The sequence below is a fragment of the Acanthopagrus latus genome, chromosome 19 (genome assembly GCF_904848185.1).
Source record: "Acanthopagrus latus isolate v.2019 chromosome 19, fAcaLat1.1, whole genome shotgun sequence".
In the NCBI taxonomy this organism is placed as follows: domain Eukaryota; kingdom Metazoa; phylum Chordata; class Actinopteri; order Spariformes; family Sparidae; genus Acanthopagrus; species Acanthopagrus latus.
In genome coordinates, this window is record NC_051057.1 from 18,712,409 (window position 1) to 18,736,266 (window position 23,858).

The 23,858-nt window shown below is 40.3% G+C and overlaps 1 long non-coding RNA gene across 5 annotated transcripts in view; it reads right to left on the reverse strand.

Annotated features, from left to right (window-relative positions):
- Nucleotides 1-23,858, reverse strand: part of LOC119008417 — a 102,157-nt gene that overhangs the window by 38,526 nt on the left and 39,773 nt on the right. Inside the window, exon 4 of one of the 5 annotated variants that reach the window (XR_005071416.1) lies at nt 5,094-5,864. The exons of the other annotated variants lie outside the window; for them this stretch is intronic. This is a non-coding gene — a long non-coding RNA (uncharacterized LOC119008417). Of the gene's footprint in view, nt 1-5,093; nt 5,865-23,858 lie in introns of those variants that run through there. 5 annotated transcript variants of the gene reach the window in all.

Sequence of the window (23,858 nt, forward strand, 5' to 3'; positions counted from 1 at the left end):
TTTGCCATCATGCATTCAAGAAACGCATCCTGAGGATATAAATTGGTCAAATGCATACAAGTGGGGACCCGCTGATCCTAAATGTGAGTCACTAAGTTGAGAATTTGGGGCCTTAAAAAGTCTGACAGCTTAAATCACCGTCACTCTGGGCACCGACGCAGAGAGAAACAGAAAGACAGAAACAGAGGAGGAAATAATGAGCTTTTCCATACTAGTCCATCTGTAAGGCCACAGGGGCCACAGTAAATATGAACAGTATTTAAATTTAAGCCTGTCATCCGTGGCTCCATGCCAGCTGACCACAGTTTGGATTCATGCCTTTTTCATGAGCCCCATGTTGATAAAAATTCATAATCCCGATCTGCATTCCCTGATCAAAAAGCCCTGCTGAAAAAAAAAAACAACGTGCAAACAGACCTTCACCTCGTCTGAAACAGAGTTGTTTCACAATGAAGACCACGGGTAAAGAAAAAAAAAGGAAAAAACACTGCGGGACACGGGTCCTCTTTGGGTATGAAAATGATATTTGAAAGGTGAGATATAATATTCACCAGAGAGAAACATGAAGAGATAGCGCATAGCCTTGAGCGAGCAGGGCTCCTGCTGCGAGATGCAGGGGAGAGAGAAAGAGATAGAGGTGGAGAACGAAAGAGGGGAAGCCGGGGAGGGAGTGGGCAGAAATTGAGTGTGAGAGGGAGTGTTAAAAGAGATTTACTGAAGAGCTGATAAAGAAAGACTCTGTGAAAGAATGACCAGTAGAAATTAACATCTCAAAACTATAAATCTGACTCGGCGCCTGTTAAAAATTGTACTTTGCCTGGAAAGGTCACATCTGTTTTGCGAATTTTTTAGGAAATGTTCAGGGCAGGAGACTTAAGTCTTCAGTCGTAAAAAGATGTACAAAGAAAAACAAGCAATTTACCTCCAAGCTACAAGCAGAAATGACACCAATTTTTTTCCGCTGACATTTTCCTCAGGAATGTCAGAGACAGACACATCCAGGGGATCATTAGATCATGGGTGGAAAGCATGATGTATCGATCTGGGACGTAAAATTCTAGGTCACCATTGATTAGCAGACACCAGCTTCTTGCTCGCCTCTCTGTCATTGCGGGGCCCTGGCTTTATTTTTAGGCGAGGGCTGATCGATAGGAGGCAGCTTTGTGCGAGTCTCGGTGGCATTGTGCCTCCCTGTGGAGTCCGTGTAGGTCAGACCAAAGCACTCGGAAAGGTTGAACCAATGATGGGAATCAATGGTTGGGAAATGTCAACTAACACGGCTCTTTGCAACACTGAAGGACACTTTCGAGATACATATTTTTTCATGTGAACTCGGAGGTCCGACTCCATTTTCCAGTTTTCATCCCTGCACACAACAAACGTGAGACAGCTGGTGGGAAGAAAACAAACAGTTGTGACATTTCCATCCTATGTAGATAGTGGTGTCTCGTTGGTTTATTTATGTAGTCAGCTGGCACAACATTCGTCTCATCTCAAAGTGTTTTGTCTGATTGTTATTGCTGTCTTTTTTTTTTTAAACGATAAGCTAATTCTCTTTCAACCTTCATTACTCTGAATGAACATCATAATTATTCAGAGAAATTTCTTGAAAAAAAAAATGATGAGGCGAGATAATTACTCTATTTTATGACGGTGATGAGATATTTTGTTATGCGCATAAATACACCCCTTCACAAGAAACCACAAATGATTAGGAGCCACATCCAGAATACACACATTTAATCTGATAGTTTATTTGGTCCACAAGTTTAAAAAAAAAAAAAAAAAACACCTCATAACCCCTTCGACCCCACAGCAACATTCATGAACTGCCAAAAAAACATGTCATCTGAATTAAAGTATTTTTTATCTCTGTTGAGGCAGCTTATCAAAAGAAAACATCAAAACTAAACAATCATTCCAATTTTCTTTTTGTTACTTTGTTGTCATTTTGTGCCTCATCATAAAAGATTATAATGCATGCAGTACATACATTGAATTTTATCTTAAACAAGAGATTTTTCGGCCACTTGGAATAGTATCTAGCAAACATGTGCCTGTTAGTATGCATGGAGCAACACAAGCAAGCACTCACCCTACTCCTTCTCTGAGTGGTTGCCTTCGTTGGCTATGTTGGTTAGGTATAAGCCAGGGAGCACTTAGGCAAAATCAACATTCACCTCCTGTTCACAACCATTTAATGTACCTGAAAAAGGCATAAAAAAAGGCCAAAAATGTTTGCGTAGCTTAGCAGCTCAGCAACTACAGTGAAGCTTTCAGGCTAAAAAGGGTGTAAATACTTCTTTTCGCTTAAATTTGGGCTCTCCGAGCTTCCAAAAACTTAGATTAAACAAGTCTCCATCTCCTTCAGTTGTTTAGGACTGGGCTGCAATGTTCCAGAAACGTTTTGTAGACTTCACTGGACTTTTCATTGGCATGAGGGTAGGGATGAGTAGACAATCAGTGAATTTGTATCTTTAGGTCAACTTATCCTTTAATGTGTACAACAGTAGAGCATATGTTAACTGTAACCAACAAGGTATATTAAACCTTTGAGACAATTAGCTAATGAACATGAAAATGATTCCAATTTTTTGTCATCTGTTTAAGCAGAAGCTGAAGTTTTTTGTGCATTAACATCAGGCTAAAAACTCTTTTGCCACTTTATGGTTGAACAGAGTCAGTGTACTCAGATCTCTTATCTCCTCTTGTAATTATCCTAATGATCCATGTGCTGTGATGAGTACCACATCTGACTAGTTCAGTCACGAAGAGTTAAAGCGCAACACATTACACAATTAAACCAATGTTGTGGACAAAGGTGACTCGACAGCCCAATTATAACTCCACACTGTTTCAGGCGTCGCTGTCCTTCATTTCCATGCAAGAGTCCACTCACGGAGCGCACATCCAGCCACTTCTGCGAGCCGCTTGAACTGCTCGATGACTCAGCGGCGTTACACAGTGAAATCACAATCTGTTTGGAGAGGCACTTTAAGATCCTTAATCCGTCCTGAGATTGGCCCCGATGCGAGTGTCTGTTTTAACACTGTGCTGTGACGAATTGTTTGTTTATGGTTTCAAACTGTGTTCAAAGTCACTGGTTTGCTTTGTGTGAAAATCTCTGGACACGAAAATGATGCAAGTGCCTGATGCAACCATGACGAAAACTGCATCAACTGTGTGTATATTCCAGGACCGCATTGTTTCCACATGTTTTTTGTTTCATGTGGTGGCATTAAAAATGTCAGAGGGAATCCACTGATGCTGTTTTCATATTTAACACATTATTGATTTTGGAAGACATCGCTTGTAAACATCCACAAGGAGAATCTAAAATAGGAATGTTTTAGAAAACGCCCTGTGTTTTCAGCCTTTCCTTCTCAAGATAATTACTTTCACTCTTTTAAATTTTGTTTTATTATTTAAGAAATCATCTTAAGGCCTTAAAGAAATATTCAAATCAAACAATTTGTAAATGAGAAAATCACTCCTTCCCTAGAGTGCTCAGATACATTTTACAATTGGTTTGCTTTTGCTTTTTAATGAGTTACAAGCTAAAAATGCAAGGGACCTCTGCAATTACCCCCAGAAACTTTGACTTAAAACAATTTGAACAATTGATTCTTTAATGCAGACTGAGGAGCTTTTCAAGTGGTCTAATTCAGAAAACCAGTCAGTTTCTGGTGTGACCACCATTTGCATCACATCTCCTTGGCATAGAGTTGTTTAGGTAGTTGATTGTGGCCTGTGGAATGTTGGTCCACTCCTTTTCAATGGCTGTGCGAAGTTGTTGGATATTGGCAGGAACTGGAACATGTTGTCTTATACGTATCATATACGTGTCGCATCCAGATCATCCCAAACACGCTCAGTGAGTGACATGTCCGGTGAGCATGCAATCACAGGACTGTCAGGACTGCCCGGACACTTCAAGCTAAAGTATGAATACCACACGAGTAAGTAACAGTATGATCAGAATGATTTGCTGAAACCACTATGTGGTTTTGGAGAAGAAATACAAACTCGGAAAATAAGAACCCCGGAACACTGTTTGAAGCCATAAAGTTGGCAGGGTACGCCACATATAAACAAAGTTGAAACAGTATGACATTGTGTTGTTAGGTCAGACCCGGAGAATTCAAGCAGATGCTGAGGTAGAGTCTTTTGAAATGCTCTATGAGCAACAGCAGGAGCAGCAGGTGACAGGTGGGGAGTGTGGCAGCAAGACAGTGAGCAGAGCACTGACTCCATAATGAAAAGGGGATGTGTTGGATATATGTTGCTTCACTTCATTTCACATCATCACCTTACAGGCTGGTCATTGTATCACCATCAAACACATCTGTAGAAAAGTGTCAGTATGAGAGAACTGTTGCGGTCCTGGTACACCGACTCAGAGTATTAGGGTTGTGGCTCAGGTGCTGGTGTGAGAGAGATAACAGGTGATTATAGGAACATCTGCACCCTTAGGCCCCTGTGTCACCCAGAAAGTCTCAGTAGTGCTGGAGTCAGCAGGCCTGTGGTGCATGCGGGGCGGCAGCCGGTCAGGCTGGGCCAGCTGGTTCTCCGACACACGGCTCAGAACATTGATCCCTGCTACCAAGCCTCCTCATGCTCATTAGTAGCATTACTTTGAGGCACTGTAGGGCCCAGGGAGCCTGCTCCAGTTGGACGGCAGAGCCAGTCAGTGGTCTGAGGAGAAATGATAACATACCCAGTTTTCAGGCCAAGGAGCACACACAAGGGCCAGGCGGATTAGAGCGGGCCACAGTCTTGTTTGGCCAAAAAAGTGTGTTGTTACAATCTTGTGGCCAGCTGGTCAACTGAAGTGTACATTAGGGGCTGAATTTTGGTTTTACTGCCTGAGGACATGATGACGACAACATGCAGGCAGCCATAAAAATAATACGTTTAGAATGTGCTTTAAGAGAAAAAAAAAAAACAATAGCTGTTTACAGATATTCCTCTCTGCACTTGGAAAGTATTTACCTTGCCAGGTTTATTGCAGCGTGTCACACTCACTGCAAACACAGCGCTTGAAATGTCAGCTTTTTCCAGGCTTGCACACACGGCAGCTTCAAAATCCTCTTTTCCACATGTGCTCATCTGCTGATAGATCTATAGTACGGAGGCAGAACCTGATATACATACCTCAGCCAGATGAAATGCGAGATCTCTGGTCGTGTTTTTTTGTGTGTGTGTGTAAGTGCACGCATTTACATATTTTCCAGAAGGGAAAAAAAAAAACCTTATCTGCAGAAAGTGCATTTGACAGTTTGCAGGTGCAGAGGGTTATATATAAGAGAGAGTATTTCTGTGAAGACTCCCACGCTTCCCTCTCTGTCCTGGTGCTGGAGATTCTGGGGTTATTTGCACAAATGTCTGTACTCGTCTCTGATCTGGGATGAACAGTGATCAGTGCGATGACAAAAGTAACAGGGAGAAGTTGTGGCGTTCTTCTTCTCAGCCCCTAATTGACAGGATGTAAACGAGGGTGTCAGTATCAAATCTCACACCTCGTGCGGAAACGTCGACGTCGCCAGTACGATGTCAATGACAATTACAACATGAATGAGAATTTGCACATCACATGAAATCTGCTTCAACACATGTGAATCCCAACCTCCCAACCAATTTTACTCCCACGGCCCAATTACAGTTGAGCAGAGCAAACTTGGAACCTGGATGTATTTGTTTGTACTGAAGGGAAAAACAAGTTCACGAGATGTAAAACAAAATGTGGAAGAAGTTGCGTTTATTCCGTTTTCAAAACTGACGACACATTTTTTTCCCAATAAAAACTGGATTATGACTGCAGGTAGGCCAGCCGCCTCTCATTTTCACGTGGTCAAAGTAACCGCCTGTGTGAAAGCCGAATGCGGACACATCAACAAAGACACCTACATTTGTTCAGAGGTAACATAACGATGCAACGTCTCATTATATTGATGCTGTGATCTTCATAGACACATCACATTGTAAATAGTCAATTCTCTGGTTGGCTAATTTTAGGAAAATGCTATAGCAGTAAGGAACAGAAGGCAAAAATCATGAGTTATAGAATACCTATAAAAGTTCACAAACACAAAGTGTACATGTAAATAGGACATTTTCACCAGTAAGTCACATCTGGAAACAAAACGTGGTAATAATAAATGGACTCCACTTGCATACAGACTAGAAATGTCATATATATACACACACACACACACACACACACACATACATATATATATATATATATATATATATATATATACATACATATACATATATATATATACATACATATACATATATATATATATAAAGATAGATATATATATATATATATATATATATATATATATATATATATATATATATATATATACACACACACACACATATATAGACATTTCTAGTCTCAGCAAACCCCCCGAAGCACTTTACCAAGGCAACCATCAAGAGTGATAACCATTCATATGCACTCACACACCCGGCAAGATGGGCAAGATATTGAAACCTAAATTGCTCCTGGTGGCTTTTCCAAGGACACTTCAACATTGGACTGGGGCTAGAGATCAAATTACGATCCTTCTTATTGGTGGACGATCTGAACCACAGCCTCCCCTGGTACACGCTCTATGACAAAACTGTCCTCTAGTGCGATTCACTATTTTCACATGTGAAATCCATTCTTAATATTTTATCCAAATGGCTTTTTTTCTTTTTTTCCCCTCATGAATACAATTTTCCTCATGTGGGAAGTTAAAAAGTTTGAGAAGAAATCACCCGTTATTACCCTTGAAACCAATTAAAATACTTTAATAATCTAGTGACAATAGAGAAATATGTGATACTTTCAAGATTACAGCTTCACTGAGCAGATAAGACGCACTGCAGCTGAGAATTTCTAAAGACAGACAGCAGCTCTGTTGTGGCATACTTTTACATTCTGCATTCATTCCAGACAACCAACACAACACAAACTCTGTGCTCCGTTCGGGGGATGAACTCTTGAATTGTCTCCTCGTGTAGAAAAAAATCACTTGAGAGAGAAAGTTGGCGAGAACGTCGAGGGCTCTCATGTCTTTTGCATTTCAGGTGTGTGTGATCAGAAAGTGTCACTAAAACGCCATTCACGACGCACGTTAAAAAGGGCTTCATTTGATCCCTGCAGCGCCATGGTGCTCCCTCAGTACCAGCACAGAAATACTGCAGCTGAGAAAGCGGCAAACAAGCCCTGATGTTCCCCTTACATTTCTCACAAACAAATGGCTGACATTTGCCGTCTTGCACACCGAACACTGCACCTTGAACTCCTCTCAAAGAGTACCTTTGACTTTCACAAGTAATTCTTGTCTGAGGGTGTCTGAAAGGATGACGTGAGGGAAGAAGGCCTCCAAAAATAGGCTGCTTATTTATATCGTACCTTCAAAGGTTCAGGCATCGCTCGCTTTATCTAAATTTATATATATATTTCTCCTGAGCGGTTTGCATGAAATGAGATGTGGCGCTGTCTCAGACAATTACAAGGAACTTTAAGGATATCCGAATGTCAGTCAGATTCGTGTAGCATCATGACATCCATGTGGATAACTGTCCTGATCGGTAAAGCTGTGATATACTCTAAACATTAAAACCGCTGAGTCAGTTGAGCTGAATTCGCCTTGTCAGATCAACTCTTTGGTACATTTCTACCTCCAGGCAGAGCAAAGATGAGGTTCAACTGAGGAACAATATGAATCTGGCAGCAAACTGAATGACTTGTTAATGAGGACTTCGCCAGGTGTATCTCTTGTTGTTTAAAAGTGTTATTCTGTTTTTTGTTTTGTTTTTATTAAATAGAATATTAACATGCAGAACTTAAAGGATTTGACCAAAGACAAAAAATGAAAATAAAATGCGAAATGTTTCTGTAATGATTACAACTGAAAACACAAGCCTGTTCTATACAGTAAACAGTTGTTGTTTGAAACAAGCCTTTACATGCAAAAGTAAATGGGCGTAAGGAGTTTGAAGGATGTAGATATTAAACCCTAACCCAGAGTAGCGGGAGTGTTTATTGGTCTGGTGCGGAGCGATACCTTCTGGTTGTTGTAGGTTTTCTATCCTCTGGCAGAAGGAAATGCCACAGCCCTTTTTCCATAATTTTTTCTGGTCACGTCGCACCAATTAAAATAATATTTGCATCTTTCATCATCACTGACAGCCCAGTTTTATCCAAGGCCATCTCTCCTGCAGTGAACTACTTCTTTAATAACATTAATAACTGTGTTTTTCCTTTGACCTGTCAATGGTTTAAGAGTCTTAGCAGCTACCAATCTTGAATTTTGAATGTGGGGGGCAGGGCTGATTGTGACTTTAATCACAAGGTCATCCTGCCACCCTGCCTCACACAGGCCCCATTTACCTTTCCACCCACTCTACATCCTCCTACACCCTGAGTCCTCCAGGAGCATACATTAACATGTGGGTGTGAGTGAAAGAACATGTCATTCCCAGCGCTTTAAGATTCAAGGCTCCAATTTGGCCATTTTAGTTCTTTCACGACAGTCACTGACATAATGTAATCCAGCTGTCTCTCAACCAGAGAGGGCTCGCAGAGCCGGAAATAGCAACCGACAGCACTTCCTTCAATCGGGCTGAATTAGAGACGAGCTATGGAGCCTGCAGGAGGGAGGAAGACGGACGGGATGCACCTCAATCTTGACAAAATTGAATGATTAAAGCTCTCTGAAACCCGCGCTTCATCCTCCAGTCTCAGCCAATCTATGACAGGTCTCATTACCGTCACAGCGATGGAGCTTTGTCCCACATGTGACACACGCTGCCCAAATTAGCAGTCCTACATCATACTGCTTGTTTAGACATTCAAACTACACAGATTGGGCTGTAAAAGTATATGATGTCGGGGGGGAGGCAGACCATAAAGCTGTGACAGTTTTTGCATCTGCATCTCCTTGCTCGAAGAGTGTCTCTAGTGATGGCAGCAATTTTCCAAGAAATTTCATGTTAGCTCTGAAACTCCTTTTTATCCTCTGCGAGCAACAATCCACTCTGCCCATTGTGTGTTTTGCCGAGGAAGAATATGAAGTTGGCGGGTGCTGAGCGAGCCTGATTGGTGCCTTGCATCATTAAGAATGGACCTGCGTGTCTGACATTTCAGAGCGACATGAAGCCAGGCCTGTCACACTGATAACGTCCCTCGGGGGGAGGTTGCGAGGGAAAAAACGCCGCCTTTATTTATTTATATCTCATTAATCCCGTGCAGTCAAGGTGGCATCTGCGTGCGAAGATTGTCACGTTTGCGGTATCTTTGTTCGCTTCTCGTTTGCTATCACAATGTTACACCTTGTACCAAAAGTGCAGCCTGTGAGGCATTTGTATTCTCGTGCAAGCGCCCAACTTTTTGAAGTAAGGAATGCTGGTGGTAATGTATGCAAGTGCAGTATTGTGAAGCATCTCCGAGTGAAATGCTCTTTGCCGTTTCCCCAACTGGGAGCCAGGGTTGAGCATAATTGAGGAGAACCAGGACGGCCGGCCAGTTAGCAGTACCCTAGAGTAATCGCTCATGCTATGTGTCCACTGCCACCTCTAAAAGTAGCATACTCCTTGTTTATGGTTGTGCAGCATGCAGTTTTAAAATTCCAATGAGGCTCCATCCAGCGCTGTCTTTATCAGGCTGGATGATTTAAGTGCACCCAGGGAGCAGGAGGCCGCCTGCTGTCCCTGCCTCCTTCACACAGCTGGTACAGTATACAGCAGGGGGGCCAGTATCAAGTGTGCTTGATCGTAAAGATCCTTCCTTGCCTTTGTGTTAGCACGGTCTCTGAAGACTGGGGTGATAATGGAATCATACGTCGATAACTTTTGATCTGTAATTTCAGCTCTGGATTATGATCATGACTGGCTTTTCTCAAGGATCTTCACACTTTAATGAAATTACTTCGAAGAATTCCTTTTCTCCTGCGTCACTAACAAGAACAAACAGAATAGGAATAATGCATTTCTTGATTTATCAATATTCAGTCTGAGGATATGCAGCGCTCACTTAGCCGCTAGCCACACTACTGTATGTAGAGATACAATCAGATTTAACAGCTAAATGTCTGAATAATGACTGGAAGATTTGCAGTAAGTTTATATTTGAATCATTAAGAGAGTTGTGGGAAGGAAAAGGAAGATTAATGGGCTTCATCATTGGCGCGAGCTGTGCAGAGATGGTTCTTGGCTTGGAAAGTATAACTTTATTAATTAAGATGTGAAATATGAAGCATTTTATTGGTGATATACTCTTTACTCATTATTCTGACAATTTCCTGGATTGGCAGGAGGACAGTATACAGTATAAATGATCCCTCTAAAATTAGAAAGCACGTCTCTGTGAAATTGCCACTGTTTGAATTGTTACCCATATCTGCCTCGTGCATTTATAGACAGATTTTGTTCAGTGATTTTCCTGACTTGAAACATGCAGTCTAACGGGAAAAAGGTTGTATTCTGCCAATTTCACACATTAAAGTGTGTTGCATACATGAAAAAAATGGTTGTGAAGATGCTTGTAATCAGATAAATTGCAACCAGTGATGTCACTAAGTGGCTAGTAGCATTGTGGGTAATGTAGGCTCCAGTTTTTGAAAACAAAGAAGAATGTGTGGAATAAAACAGGTGACATATCCCCATTTATTTTAACTGTCCATAATGAGGTCAACAGTGTTACAGGAGTGCAATGCTAGACCAGTGGACTTATTTTCATTACCTGCTGACTACATTACCCACAATGCAACTGAGCCACTGATTGACACTGGAGGAAGTTTATCAGAGTACATGCAGCTTCATCTGGAGCTTTATACTACTTTTTTTTCCATATATGCAGCAGTACTCCCCAAGACACATGTGAACACACTATAATGTATACATTGTTGGAATTAGCTTTTAAATATTTTAAATAAGTCATGGAAGTAAAGTAAGTGAGGACCAGCATCTCTCCCGACCAGGGGTGAAATGGGGATACTTAATGGTCATAAGCAGACAATAGAGTAAAAGTAATCATGATAAAATTATAGACTAATACATTCTATTCACTTTTCATATTCAGATGTGACCGAGGAGCACAGCTTCACAGGAAATTGCACTTATACAGGAAATTGCACCCATAGCCAAAGTAGTTCAAATCAGCAGGAGGGCTTTATTTTACAGGTTTCATAGCAATTCTATTTTAGATATTTCTTGGAAATTCTATTAAAGTTGAAGACATTGTTCTGCCATCCTTTAATGGACGCTTATGGGAAAAATGAAATGCTTGTTCGGCTTAAGAGTAGGGAGAGAAGGGAGTCTTGCCCATAATTCCCGCAAGGGGACTACGAATGAGTTGGATATTAGGTGGATACATCTGGCGTCACAAGCCTCATAAAATGACTCGTTTCACTATGAGATCTTGAGCTATTTGGTCCAATGGCAAGGGGAAGAGCCACACGATTCAATTATGTTGTTCGCGTTCAAGTTAGCCTGGTGTTAAATCAGAAGTTAGCCGGCTTGGATGGTAGGTGTCTCTAGTGCACGTGCTCATTGGGCCACACAACACATTAGATACAGGTAATTTTAGTCGCTGTTTAGTTGAGCTTTTCTTGCAAGTAGCACTTTACAGTTGTAGCTAGTTGACATATTTTTGTGTAGGCAGTAACGATCTAATAGTATATAATTGTGTTTCACTCATCGGGTCAATTTGTCTGTTTTCACCAATTCTACTTTTTATACTTCAAAATGTGTTTTGTTCGTAATGCATTTAAATAACCTTTTCAATTCAGGACGTGCAGTATTTTTACGCATTGACATTGCTTTTACTTAAATAACCAATATAAATACATTCTCAACTGTGCAGCTCCTGAAATAGACTTAAAGCTGAGTAAGCAGAGCAATATATTTACCTTTCTCACCCAGGCTAAGATCAGCCATGCAGAGGTCACAGTGCTATGCTTTCCACAGGGGAACATGTTATCTACAGCTGTACATTAAGAACAGCACACTCAAAGCTCCCCTGCTGCTTGTTTTCATTTTAAAGTGAACTTATGCGTTCACAGATTCAACATTTATGAGGATTCCTTGTTTTCTGAGCATATGGTTCTCTGTCGGGGCTCGTCATCCCATATGGCACAGTGCCCAGGAGAACATGCAATTTAACAGTTAACAGCGCTGGGCCCTTGTAGGTGATGAAATATCACTCCATCACCCACAAACCAAGCATGAATGGGCAGCCTCGTTCATTCACTCATGATTATTATATGGAATATCACACATTAAAGTTACTGTGAAATGGAAGTGAGAGTGTCTTTATCTTCTGTGATGTGAAATAGAATATGTGATCGGGTTTGGTTACAGGATGGATTTAATAAAATCCCTCCGGAGGGATTGGGTTGCTCTAAAGATGAATACAGACTGTTCGACACCACAAATACTCTGTGGAAAGCTCGCCATTAAAACACCTCTTATTGCTCTGCTAGCTACCCACAAGCTAAGTGCCGTTTAATGTAATGAGTGGGTTAACTGCCCCCACCCCCCTCAAGTTAGGTTGTATTAACATTTTAAAAAGTTTTCTGTTGAACCCTCTGGGTGTGAATTCATTCCATAATCAGGAGGATCAGAGTTGTCCACCTCAATAGCCTATATCATTGTGAACACACAATTTTAAATATAATAATATGCATTGAAAACTCTTGTGTTGATTATATATGCAAAACAATGTGTTTTTAAGTTTCCCACTTCATTTGCCTCAAGGTGGTTCCGTCAGCAACACCAACTTGTGGTCCGAGTCAGCGTGAGACAGTGTGGAGTGTGTTGGTGTTGGTTGCTGACCTCCAGTAAGCATCTACTCTGCAATAAGGTAACTAAAAGCAAAAGATGTGTTGAAATGTTTTGTACTCCCACCACACAATAGAATTACCAAGACATGCAACAATACCTCATGGTTAAATCTTGTGCGTCAACGAGGCCACAAGATTGGTACTCGCGTCTTTTCACGTGATGGGGAAACCTTATGTTATCTACACTTTAAATTATCCAGCATAGTTAACTCAACATTATGTAAAAATTGGCATTATGTGTGATTTGGAAAAGATGGTGCAATCTATAAGATCAGGCCACCTGTCGAATACATCCCCCAAGCACGCAGAGGCACCAGAGTAAATGTTAACCACTACCAACTGTAGCTGCTATTAGCTAGTTAGCTAAGCCAGCCAAACAGTTAGCAGTCTTATTAGCTGACTCTGCCAAGACCTTGAAGCTTGGAGCATCGAGTGCTGTTGGTGTTGTTTACATCATTAGCACAGGAGCTTTGGACCGCTGGGAGGAGGGGCTTTTAATGTCTGGGATGAACCAGGCAATGGAACCAGGCATCAAATCAGTGAACACAGCGGGATCGGGATGGAAAAAAAATCCTCTGAGACGACCAGAGGCCAGTGTGATGACAGGATATACGGGACTGATGTGTCTTACAGTGGCTCCAGGAGAAGACATAGTAGTTAAGGCAGGGACCGAAGAGGACTCAGCTACGCTATCAGAGCCTTGCTGTAGGTAAAAAAATGATTGGTCAGTAACTATACCAGACATGCTGGGTCAAGCTGGTTAGCACGCTGCTTCAGAAGATATATCCACAATACAATACCTAAATGTCTTTGACATAATGTAAAAACTGTTATGTCTTTGCATTGTGTTGACAGTTTTCCAGTAACTTTTGAATATTTCAAACAAAAATACTTACATATTGCACCTTTTTTTGGCCTTTTTACTGGCTTTAACAGATCAACTGTAAATGTGACACGAAAGATGAAAGAGACGGGGAATGACACGTGAGTCGAACCCAGGGCCGCTGCAGTGAGGACAAAGCCTCTGTACATGGGACGCCTGCTCTACCGAATGAGCTAAATGGCGCCCCACATATTGCACCTTTAATCATTTAAGGATTTCTTAGGTTATTGTTTTTATGCACAATTGCAGGATCATTTTTGCCTTTTTAATTTCAAATTATTTCTCAAAGCAGAACATTAAGAAGCATTAAGAATACTGATTTAACAATTAAAAACAACATTTGAAACAAACTATGTGATGACCTTAACCCTAACCCTAACCTATGAGAGGAGATGGAGTATTCTGCATTTGCTTGTTTACCAGGTGGAGTTTATTATGATCGTACTCACTGAGATATCACAATGAGAAACAGGTAGTTAATTTGCTATAATTGGGCTAAAATGACATTATGTGTGTGCGTGTACTCATAACAACAAGTTACATAAGGGTGTGATTAAAAATAAGGCTCCCAGATCTTTAACATGGGTTTCCTCAGTCCTGTTTGCCATTTTATTTTCATGGTGTAGTGAAGCACTTAGACAATAAAGGTTATTTCGACATTGTTACATCACTTTCAATTCTCTGTGGATTTCAAGCAATAGCTCTTGTAAATGTTTGAGGTAAAGCGGTGCGAGCTGTGTGCCTTCAACGAATGTGGCACGGTTGCAGATAATGAGATGATATGAAGGTGATTTATGTAGTTTTTAAACTTGTTACTTCCAAGCCCTTCCATTTCTACTTCCTCGCTCTCTCTGTATCTTTCAATCACGCTGAATGCAGTGAGCGACCACATTTATCATTAGAATTTAATTCCCGTTTCATTGTGGTCCCTGCAGCTCGGCTGTATCACTGGCAGGGTCTATCTCTCACGCTAAAATAACCGAATTACCAACATGGCGAAGGGGAGACTATGGATTCAACCATGATTGCCATGGCAACGTGAGCCGGGAGTGAGAGCTGCCGGTTTGATATTGCACTCTGAGCTTCGGCTCACTCTTGTTAAGAGGATGGGAGTTCAGACCATTGTGTGCTCTGGAAAATAGAGGGGTAAAAGCATTGCCTCTTTTCGTGTGCAAGCCCGCAGGAGATATAATCTGGACTATGAGAGGTGACAAGGTTTTCGAAAATAAGATCATTCCAGTATCGAAGATAAGATTTTCTGAGGTGTTTCAAAAGGATATACTGTTATGAGAAAAGGACAGATGACACAAAAATGTTAGAAATAGGAGATTTTTTTCCTGATACGTACAAATAATGACAATGAAAGTCAAAAGGATAAGGAAAGATAAGAGACAGCTTTCGAAGGTGACTTTGGCTGTGCCGAAAAACAGGACTGAGGTGCATTTTCTTCTATTTCTTGGTGTTATTGAGGCTTTCTGCTATTAAGTTTGTCGTATCATGTACATACCCATGATGACTAGACCCTAAAATCACTTTAGGCCAAGTATAGAAATAAGGAAATTGGGTAATAAGGGCAGCTGTGGACCCAGTGTGTCCAGTGGTTGATTTGAAGAAAGTATACTTCCTAGAAATCTACACCCTGTCGTGCTGCATTCAGGGTATTTCAAGGGCTAATCCGCCATAGCTTTAGGCAGCTGGTGTTTGTGCTGTTGAACATGTGAGGAACATTATACAGGTCTGTTTTTAGGTTCACTTTAACCAGAATTATGGTTAACTTGTCCGGTAAAGGATTAGAAAATGAGGTAAAATGCCAGGAAACTCTGTTAGTCATGCTGACTCAAACACATTTGTACAAAAGTGTTTCAAGATGTTTCGATGTTTGCCATTACCAAGGAAAGATTCGAAGAGGAGTGTTAAAAAGCATGAAAAAAGTAGTTCTGAGAAAAATGTGTGGCTAAATAAAAGTTTCCATATCCCTCACCTCATCCTAAATGATAACCAAGCATGTTTGTGCAAAATCACAGGTAAGTTAAACTTCGACTCTAAAGAGATAGGGGGCAGCATATCACCAGCTGCCCCATTAGCTCATAAGCTGAGTTTGGTCACCACAAAAGCAGCTCGAAATCTCCCCAGAGTGTCGAATTGTGGTTGCACACTTGGCTGCCTTGTGGCTTCCAATAACAGCACCACCACTGCCTCCACCTCCTCATGTGAAAGTCAGCTAACAGTGATGTGCCACATTTGGTACAAATGTCAGCCTCGGATGTATCTGTAACATTAGCAGCTAACCTAATATCCGGGCAGCTCCTGCTATAAGTAAAGGGAAACACAGTGACTGTTAGTTTCAGGTCAATATACACTAATTAAAATAGAAATATCAATATTATAATCCATTTCAGATTTTAACCCTATGCATTGGACCTTTAAAGCAATAGTTTGACATTTTATGAAATCCCAACGAACAAGAGCTAACAGATTAATTAGTATGCTCTTGAGGGTGTTGGTAGGTTGATTTTGCTACCTTTAAAATTGAGCTACGTTAACTGTTTCCCCTCGATTCCAGTCTTTATGTGGAGATAAGCCAACTCTGGCTCTAGCTTCATGTTTGATCTTATCATCTAATTCTCAACAACAAAGAAAATACGTGTATTTCCAAAATCCAACCAAAACAACCCTCAGGTTCATTTTCGGTAAATGAAGGAAGAAGAAAAAAATATGCTGGCACGTTTTTCAAATCGTTAAACAACTGATTTAATCCTGGTGTGGTAGCAATTAAAATTTGAATCACATAACTAAAACCAAATGAGAATCCACTCGTTCATTCTCTCAAAGATGAGACTGTCCCATGTCTTCTTACCATCACTGGAAACTCATTTTGGTTATCTCACTCTAAATTGTCCCAGTGGGTCTGAATACAATTTCTTTTGTGACTAAAGGAGCTGGAGACAATGATTTCATTTACATGGCTCAGTGCAGCTCTGGTTGTCTTCCATTGATGTTGCCGGAGCTCTCCTGTGGTGGTGAGGAAGGGAGGGGGGGGTGGGAGAGATATTCATCTGACAGCCTCTGGAAGCTGTGTCGCTACATCGATTGAGCGGCACAGGAGGATTCATTGTACATACAAATGATGCAAGATTGCAACACAAAGTGGGAGATACTTAAAGTGAGAGCCAAACAATTTGATTTGATTGAACCAAGTCACAGACAACCCTAAACAGCTCTTTAAAGAGGTATTGCATCTGCTGAAATCGCATTAGGTCGGGCCTTCACTGGAAACAAGAGACACCTTTCAACACAAGAAATACACCGACGTTAAGATTGATGCCCTCGCCGACATAAATACTGCAAAAAAAAACCTTTCCCACCAACAGCCCAATTCTTGTATAATGAATTAAAATCCAATTACAAGTGCTCATTACCGTAAACAAACACCACATTAGCATCAAAAATGTAAATGAGCGAGTATCATATTACTCAGCGTGATGAATCACGGTGCATTAGATGAGAGGGGCCCAGTGATGTGTCTGTAATAGCCTCTCTTTTTGTTCAGTCTGAATGTGCCGAAACCACCCAGCGCACTTATTTGCAGCAAATAGTGTGTCGGAAAACAGTTACTCGCAGCAAATATAATTTCCATTAAAGATTCATTAGTAAACCAATGTCCCAGACATATTCTTTTCATCCTATTTGGTTCACCGGAAATTTGAGCTTGCACATAAAAATTACTCTGGAAATGTGCTGCAGGTTCCTTGGGGTCCTTGCAATTAAGTCTGAACTGGTAGGAGCTTTAAAAACCAGGGAGATCTTAAAACGAAGTGCCACTTCAAAGGAGAGTTGTCAAATAGGAGCTGACGGAACTGTAGGGAGAGTCAATAATTTAAAGTTATAGTGATAGCCTTGTGTGTTCTTTAGGTATCACTTTAGTTTTGTTACCCACTTTTTAGTTTGTGACGTACTCACAGTCCTCAGTTTCAGTGGCAGGATACCACAGGGAGAATCTGAACACGTTCCATTGAGGCCAAAAGAGCATATAAAATGCTGCTGTATGCTGTATATAACAGAGTGCAGCGAGGAACTATGATATTTAAGATTTGGCACCAACAGACAGAGCATCTGTGATTGAAATGTTTTATGAAGACTTTTTATCTTTATAAAATAGGTCGGGAAAAAAACACTTTAAAGCCCCAAATGGGTTTAATTTCTACAAAAGACAACATGCTGCTCATACCTGCCAACAAGCTGACATTTAGTAAGTTTAATGTTTACCACCTTCACGGTCGGTTAATTTTCCCCATGCTTACATGTTCTAATTAACACTAAACATGAAGTAGCATAGACTGAAAGGTTCATTATTAATTATCCAGGTATTTGTCAGAAACCAAAGTGTGGTGCTAATAGAAAAGTCGGACATAACCAAAGTTATAACAGTTTATCCTGAGGGGACCATGGACGTTTATATCAAATTTCAATCGATTCAATTTAATTCTAGGAGAAATATTGATTTAAAACACAAATGCCAACTTCTAGTGATGCAAAAGGATCACCAAAGTCATGAGGGTTTCATCCTCTGGGCACAAACTTCTGTGCAAATACATTGAGTAGAGTAAATATTTTGAGTGGCTGATGGCATCACAGAAATACACAGGTGACCACTAACGTGCCAAGGATTATTAAGCGATATATCCTCTGGGAACCATGAATATCTGTACCATAATTATCTTGAAAATTCACTCAAATTATTGTCTATATATTATAACATTTCTTTGCAATTTACAATAATGTGGTACTACAAGAAAAAAAAAAAAAACAAGAAAAAAACCTGTTGCTGATCTCTCCTGTGAGTCTTTCCAGGTATGTGAGACCAAAGAGTGAAGTGAAGCAAGGTGCCTTTTAAATTTTACATCTGTGTCTAAGTGCTCAGGGTGAAACACATTACCCTCCATCAAAATGTGCTTGCAGGGCAACAGCTGAATCTTTCTGTGGTACATAGAGGGGGTTTCTCATACCAATTCGGTTTAAGTGCATTTTCTAGAACACCATTTGTAGATATTTTCCTTGTCATATGAAAAAAAAACAGCCCATAACTTCTAACCATAATACTGTAAATTATTGTCATCCAACAGAGAATCAACCGTGCAAGTCAGGATGGATAAAATACATATTTGCACTAGTTCTGGCAGTCTCCACCTATCCAACACTGTGCAAATACTATATGTATATGTGTGTGTGTGTGTGTGTGTGTGTGTGTGTGTGTGTGTGTGTGTAAATCTCCCCAGCACAGCTTCCATATGCATTATTATTAGTATTCATGAAGTCATACTATTTTGGTATATCTATATATGTATACATATTCATGTAATATAACAAACATTAGGTCTGTGCTCGCTATATCATCATTATTTAAAGGTAACATCTATTTTTTAGAATGTGCCCTATAAAGCAGGTTTGTTTATGCTGAGCCAGTCTGTATTGTTTGCACACACTGGTTCTATGAACATACTGGGAGCAGACTTACACAAATACATCAGTAATTAACTACCAGGTGTTGCAAGAAAATACAAGGTCACATTTCCTGTTTCCTCAGTGATGATGTCGTGTTATGCAACATCTTATTTTAGCATTACTCCATGTTCATGCTTCTAAGTTAGATGTATTTAATAACTTATCTATTCATGGTTGATTATGTTGGTGATACAGTATGTACAATGCTGCATGTAGGTGTTAACTATTGGTTCTAGCAGAGGACTAGACTTGCATTGTGAGGACAGACAGAGGTTTTATGAAGTACATTTAGGGATGGCAGAAGAAATTGAGTTCTTTGAAAAGTGCAGAAACTTATTTTAAATTTACTGCACAGATATATAAGAATATCACAAACAGATCTATGAGTCAGTGTTCACTTGGTGTTGATATGGTTCCATGAGTTTTACAAGATAGCAAAAAATTAGTAAAGCAATCCCATTACATTCAGACACATGAATTGGGAACTTAATTTACATCTAATATTGCCCTGACAAACTGTATTCATGTTGGATGAAAGGCAGAGTGACACCATTTAGACAGGGCAGACGTGTGCAGGGAACTGTCCACCTTTCCATACAAGACATGATTTGATTGGTTTTACAATATCTGTTATGTTCACAGTGAAAGAGATGCCTCCCTGTAATACAGATGAGTTGCTAGTACTGCTGATCCCACTGTGAGTCAACACACCCCAGTCTACAGCTCTATGAGCCGGTCTTTACTGTTAAGTGTATCTACTCAGCACAATTTAGTGAATACATATTTAAGGAAGAGCAGCATTGCCGAAGGTACTATAATTATATTCTCATAATAATTCTACCTTTTGTATGATGTACAAGCAATAATAGTAACAGTAATTTGACTACTTTGTGACACTTAAATTAGTCAGGTATTTGGCTTACTCAACACTGTCTCTCTTCATTTTATTTCTTATTTAATAAGGTTGTTTATTTTGAGTCTTATAGAATATGAAGTCATGAGGTCTTGTCATTCAATTTTGTATCAGTAGGCTATTACAAAACTTGGCAGACTGATGGACTTATGGACAATCCCTTACACTCATCATAGCATTATAAGCTTGATTAAAAAAAAGAAAAAAAAAGAAAACTATGTGGGTTGATTTATAGGTTCTGGAAATCTGCGACTCTGGTACGACAGTTCCCCCCAAAACAACATGATTTTAAACTTTTGGCACAACAGTTTAATATTTCCCATCTGCCTTTGCCAGTAAAGAGAGTCCATTATCCAACAAAACAGATCCAGACACCAAACCAAACCAAACCAAACCAAACCAGAGCTATAAGAGCTTCCCAGAAACATGACTGATGCCTTCGGTATGTTAGTCAATTTCTGCTTGAAGTCTAATTAGGTTATAGTCTGCCTGTTTCTAATCGGGCTTCAAAGGCTGATAGTTTACAGCGTCTCCATTGGGTGAGTTTTCTTCCTGTATTTCAGCCCCCCTTGCATAGAAAGATTGCCAACTAAAGCCACATATCACTGAGTCTTCTGTGGTGTGTGGACAAATAATCACCACAATTATGTTGTTGCACCCTAATCTCGTTCCAACTGCACTCATGGTTTTCCTCATCTGAAGATCTGAAGACAGAAGATTCATGCTGTAGAAATCAAAAAGCCCTTTCAAAGCAAATTTGTGATTATGGCCTACATGACTAAAAACCACTTCACGTAATTCCACGCTCGGTTTTCTCTGAGTGTTAGCTTTGCCTGTGGCATTATATCCCCCGACTACCACATGGGTCTCCACAACAATGTAAATGAGGGGAAAATATTTGAAGTTTTCATACATTTTCTCCATGTTTACAGTGGGTATGTCATTAGCATTCACCGCTGAAAGGTTTAGCCATCCAAAGTTATAATCCACCGCTGCAAACGGATGCATTCTGCGAGAAAAACCTTTCATTTGTCAGGGGATAGATTCAATATCAGCGTCAGTAAGTAAGTTCCTTGATGTGAAACATTTTAATGAATGCAAACTCCAGGAACAACCTGGCTTTTGTTGCGACCGATAACAATTTGGTAGGTTTTAATTCCATCCAGATTGTTTATATTGGGGATGTGCAGAGCTCGGTGCTTTAGATAATGTTTACGCATGATGCCATTTAGCGGTGCCCTTTCATTAGAGGGGACCGCCTAAATCCCTCCACCACGAATAAGCTTCGGCTAATACAAAACAGAAGTGCCGAGGGAGACTTGATCCCAAGAGAAAGGAACCCTGAATTTCCATTAGAAAAGACCCGAGCGTCTTTTTTCTTTACATGTTGGTGCAATGGCATTTCCTCAGCCTCATCGGGAAGTGATTAGGATTGAAGAATGCTGAATAAGTTAATCTTTAATAGTCCACATTATTGGGGATAATTTTAGCCTTGATCCTTACCTTTTAGCTGAAGCACAGCCATGTGGAAACACATTTAACCTTCAGTTGCTTCCCATTTACCTCCCTTGGAGATGATGCCTTCATAATTATAACCCCCAGCAGGATTCCAAACCCTAAACAATTTTAAGGCTTAATATCCAACAAATCCTTGACAGGACTAAGCTTCGGGCTAACATTAATGGAGCGTCTGCCAGAGCAGTCAGGTGTGTGTGTTGATAAATGGCCGACTTCATTGTCCTTTAAAATTACTGCCCTCTTTTTTTTTTTTTTTTTTTTTTTTTTACTGCATGTAATAAATTATCCACAGTGTTAGAACCTCCTTTCTAAATTTGCAAACACATACTCTGAAAAGCCTAAGGACATTTTTACCCCTGTTGTCGGCCACATGAGAGTTTAAGGAATCGATTGGGACAGAGAAATTGCCACGGGCAGTGAGGCATCCGCTGGAAAACTGGGTGTCCCAGTAAGCCTCGGGTGAAGGTGCTTCTTCCCGTTGGTACTTTTACTTTGATTATGAGGGACTGAGAGTTCACGTAGCTCTCTGCAAGGCACGGCAGTGGCCTTAGCAACAGGTGTCTCCTACTGTGGCTGCAACGTTTCAATTTGGTTATGGAGTAGGTCCTTACATTGATGGATGTGTTGTGTCTATTGTGTTCCATTACACTGTCCTGGGGACCTAATTTGCCTCAGGCAGCAAGCCTCAGAGGGAGAGCAGTAATTCCAGCTGCTGGCAGCCAGACTGATAACAAAAAGCCCTAAGCTACTTTCAGCTTTAGACAGCAGGTAATTTCATATCTTTTTATTTTTTTTGGGGGGGTGGGGTTATTTTTATGTCTGTGTGTTTTGTTCTCATGTTGAACTAATGGAACTTTGGGCAAATTGGGTGCCAGTTTATAGTTTCTGTGATACACGTTAGGGTCTGTAACTGGAGACTGTGGTATGCCGAGAATAGTATATATACATTCTCTGTATAATTTCTGCTCATAAACCCATACTTTACTAACTTGGATACCATAGAACTCCAGTACATATACTTGCAGGGTGGTGCTTTACTGTTTCAAGTCTGTCCTCCCAAGCAGGATGAAAAAATCTCCCAAAATGTCTTGTGTTTACGTTAAAGTGACAAGGCCCTCTAATTGCCACAGCAATTATGTTGGGCGCGTATAGGAGGAAGTGAGGAGATGTTACGGAGCGACAGCTGTCTAAAAAAAGTAAACAATTTTCCTCTTTACCCTGTACATTTCATTTAACATTACTTTTAACAGTCTAAGATGACATGTCTAAGAAATTGGGAAAAACATGGGCAGTTCTAAGCTTCTCCACCAATAATGACAAACTTTTCCTTTGGACAAAATCTTAATACCTTAATTATAATCATTATAATTCACTTATTTTTTGGTATCAATTATCATTGTTACAGTGATGTTGACCCTCTATGAGGGATCTGTTGTTGCATTTTGTTGCTCAACACCAAGAGATTAATGAAATGGTCCTGATGACCAATTAAAAAAAACAAAACTATTTTGAATAACACGATTGCCATCCATATATGATACTTTCATGAGTAACTCCGTTACCAGATTTGTCTAAAATCGTGTCAGTAATATTTAGTATGCAGTCATTAAATGGTTTATAACATGTTCTGTTGTAGTAGTAAGCAAATGTAAGGATTTATAATTGCATTTGTCTCCTCCCTGTAGAGGTTTGAACTCATGAACTCATGAGTGGACATCCCACATCATTCAGTATATTATAAATTTGTAGCTCAGGGCTGTTTGCATGGTCTTGTCTTACTGCATGTATGTCTGCATGAAACACGTCCAACAAACAAGTTATCCTGTCTCATCTGCAGCTTTATGTTGTTGTTTTTCTCCTTTTTAATTCAGACCTAGCCTCAGGGAGGATTCTGCCGTGGGCGTGTTTGGCCAACTTAACTATCTCTGACTGGTTCACAAGGGCGGCAATTAACCCTTTTCTCACAGAGGTGTTAGACAACAACAAACCCCTTCATGAACAGCCTGTTGGAATATGTTTAGTTCTTTGCCCTTGCCCTTTGTGTCGACACCAAATAATCATCCAATAACACATGATGTCAGGTTGATATGATAGGGTTATCACTAGGTGATGATTATCAGCGAATTATAACAAACAGGAGCTAAGATAGTGCCTATGTGGCCAGTGAAGTGTCCTATTGGGTCTATACTGGATT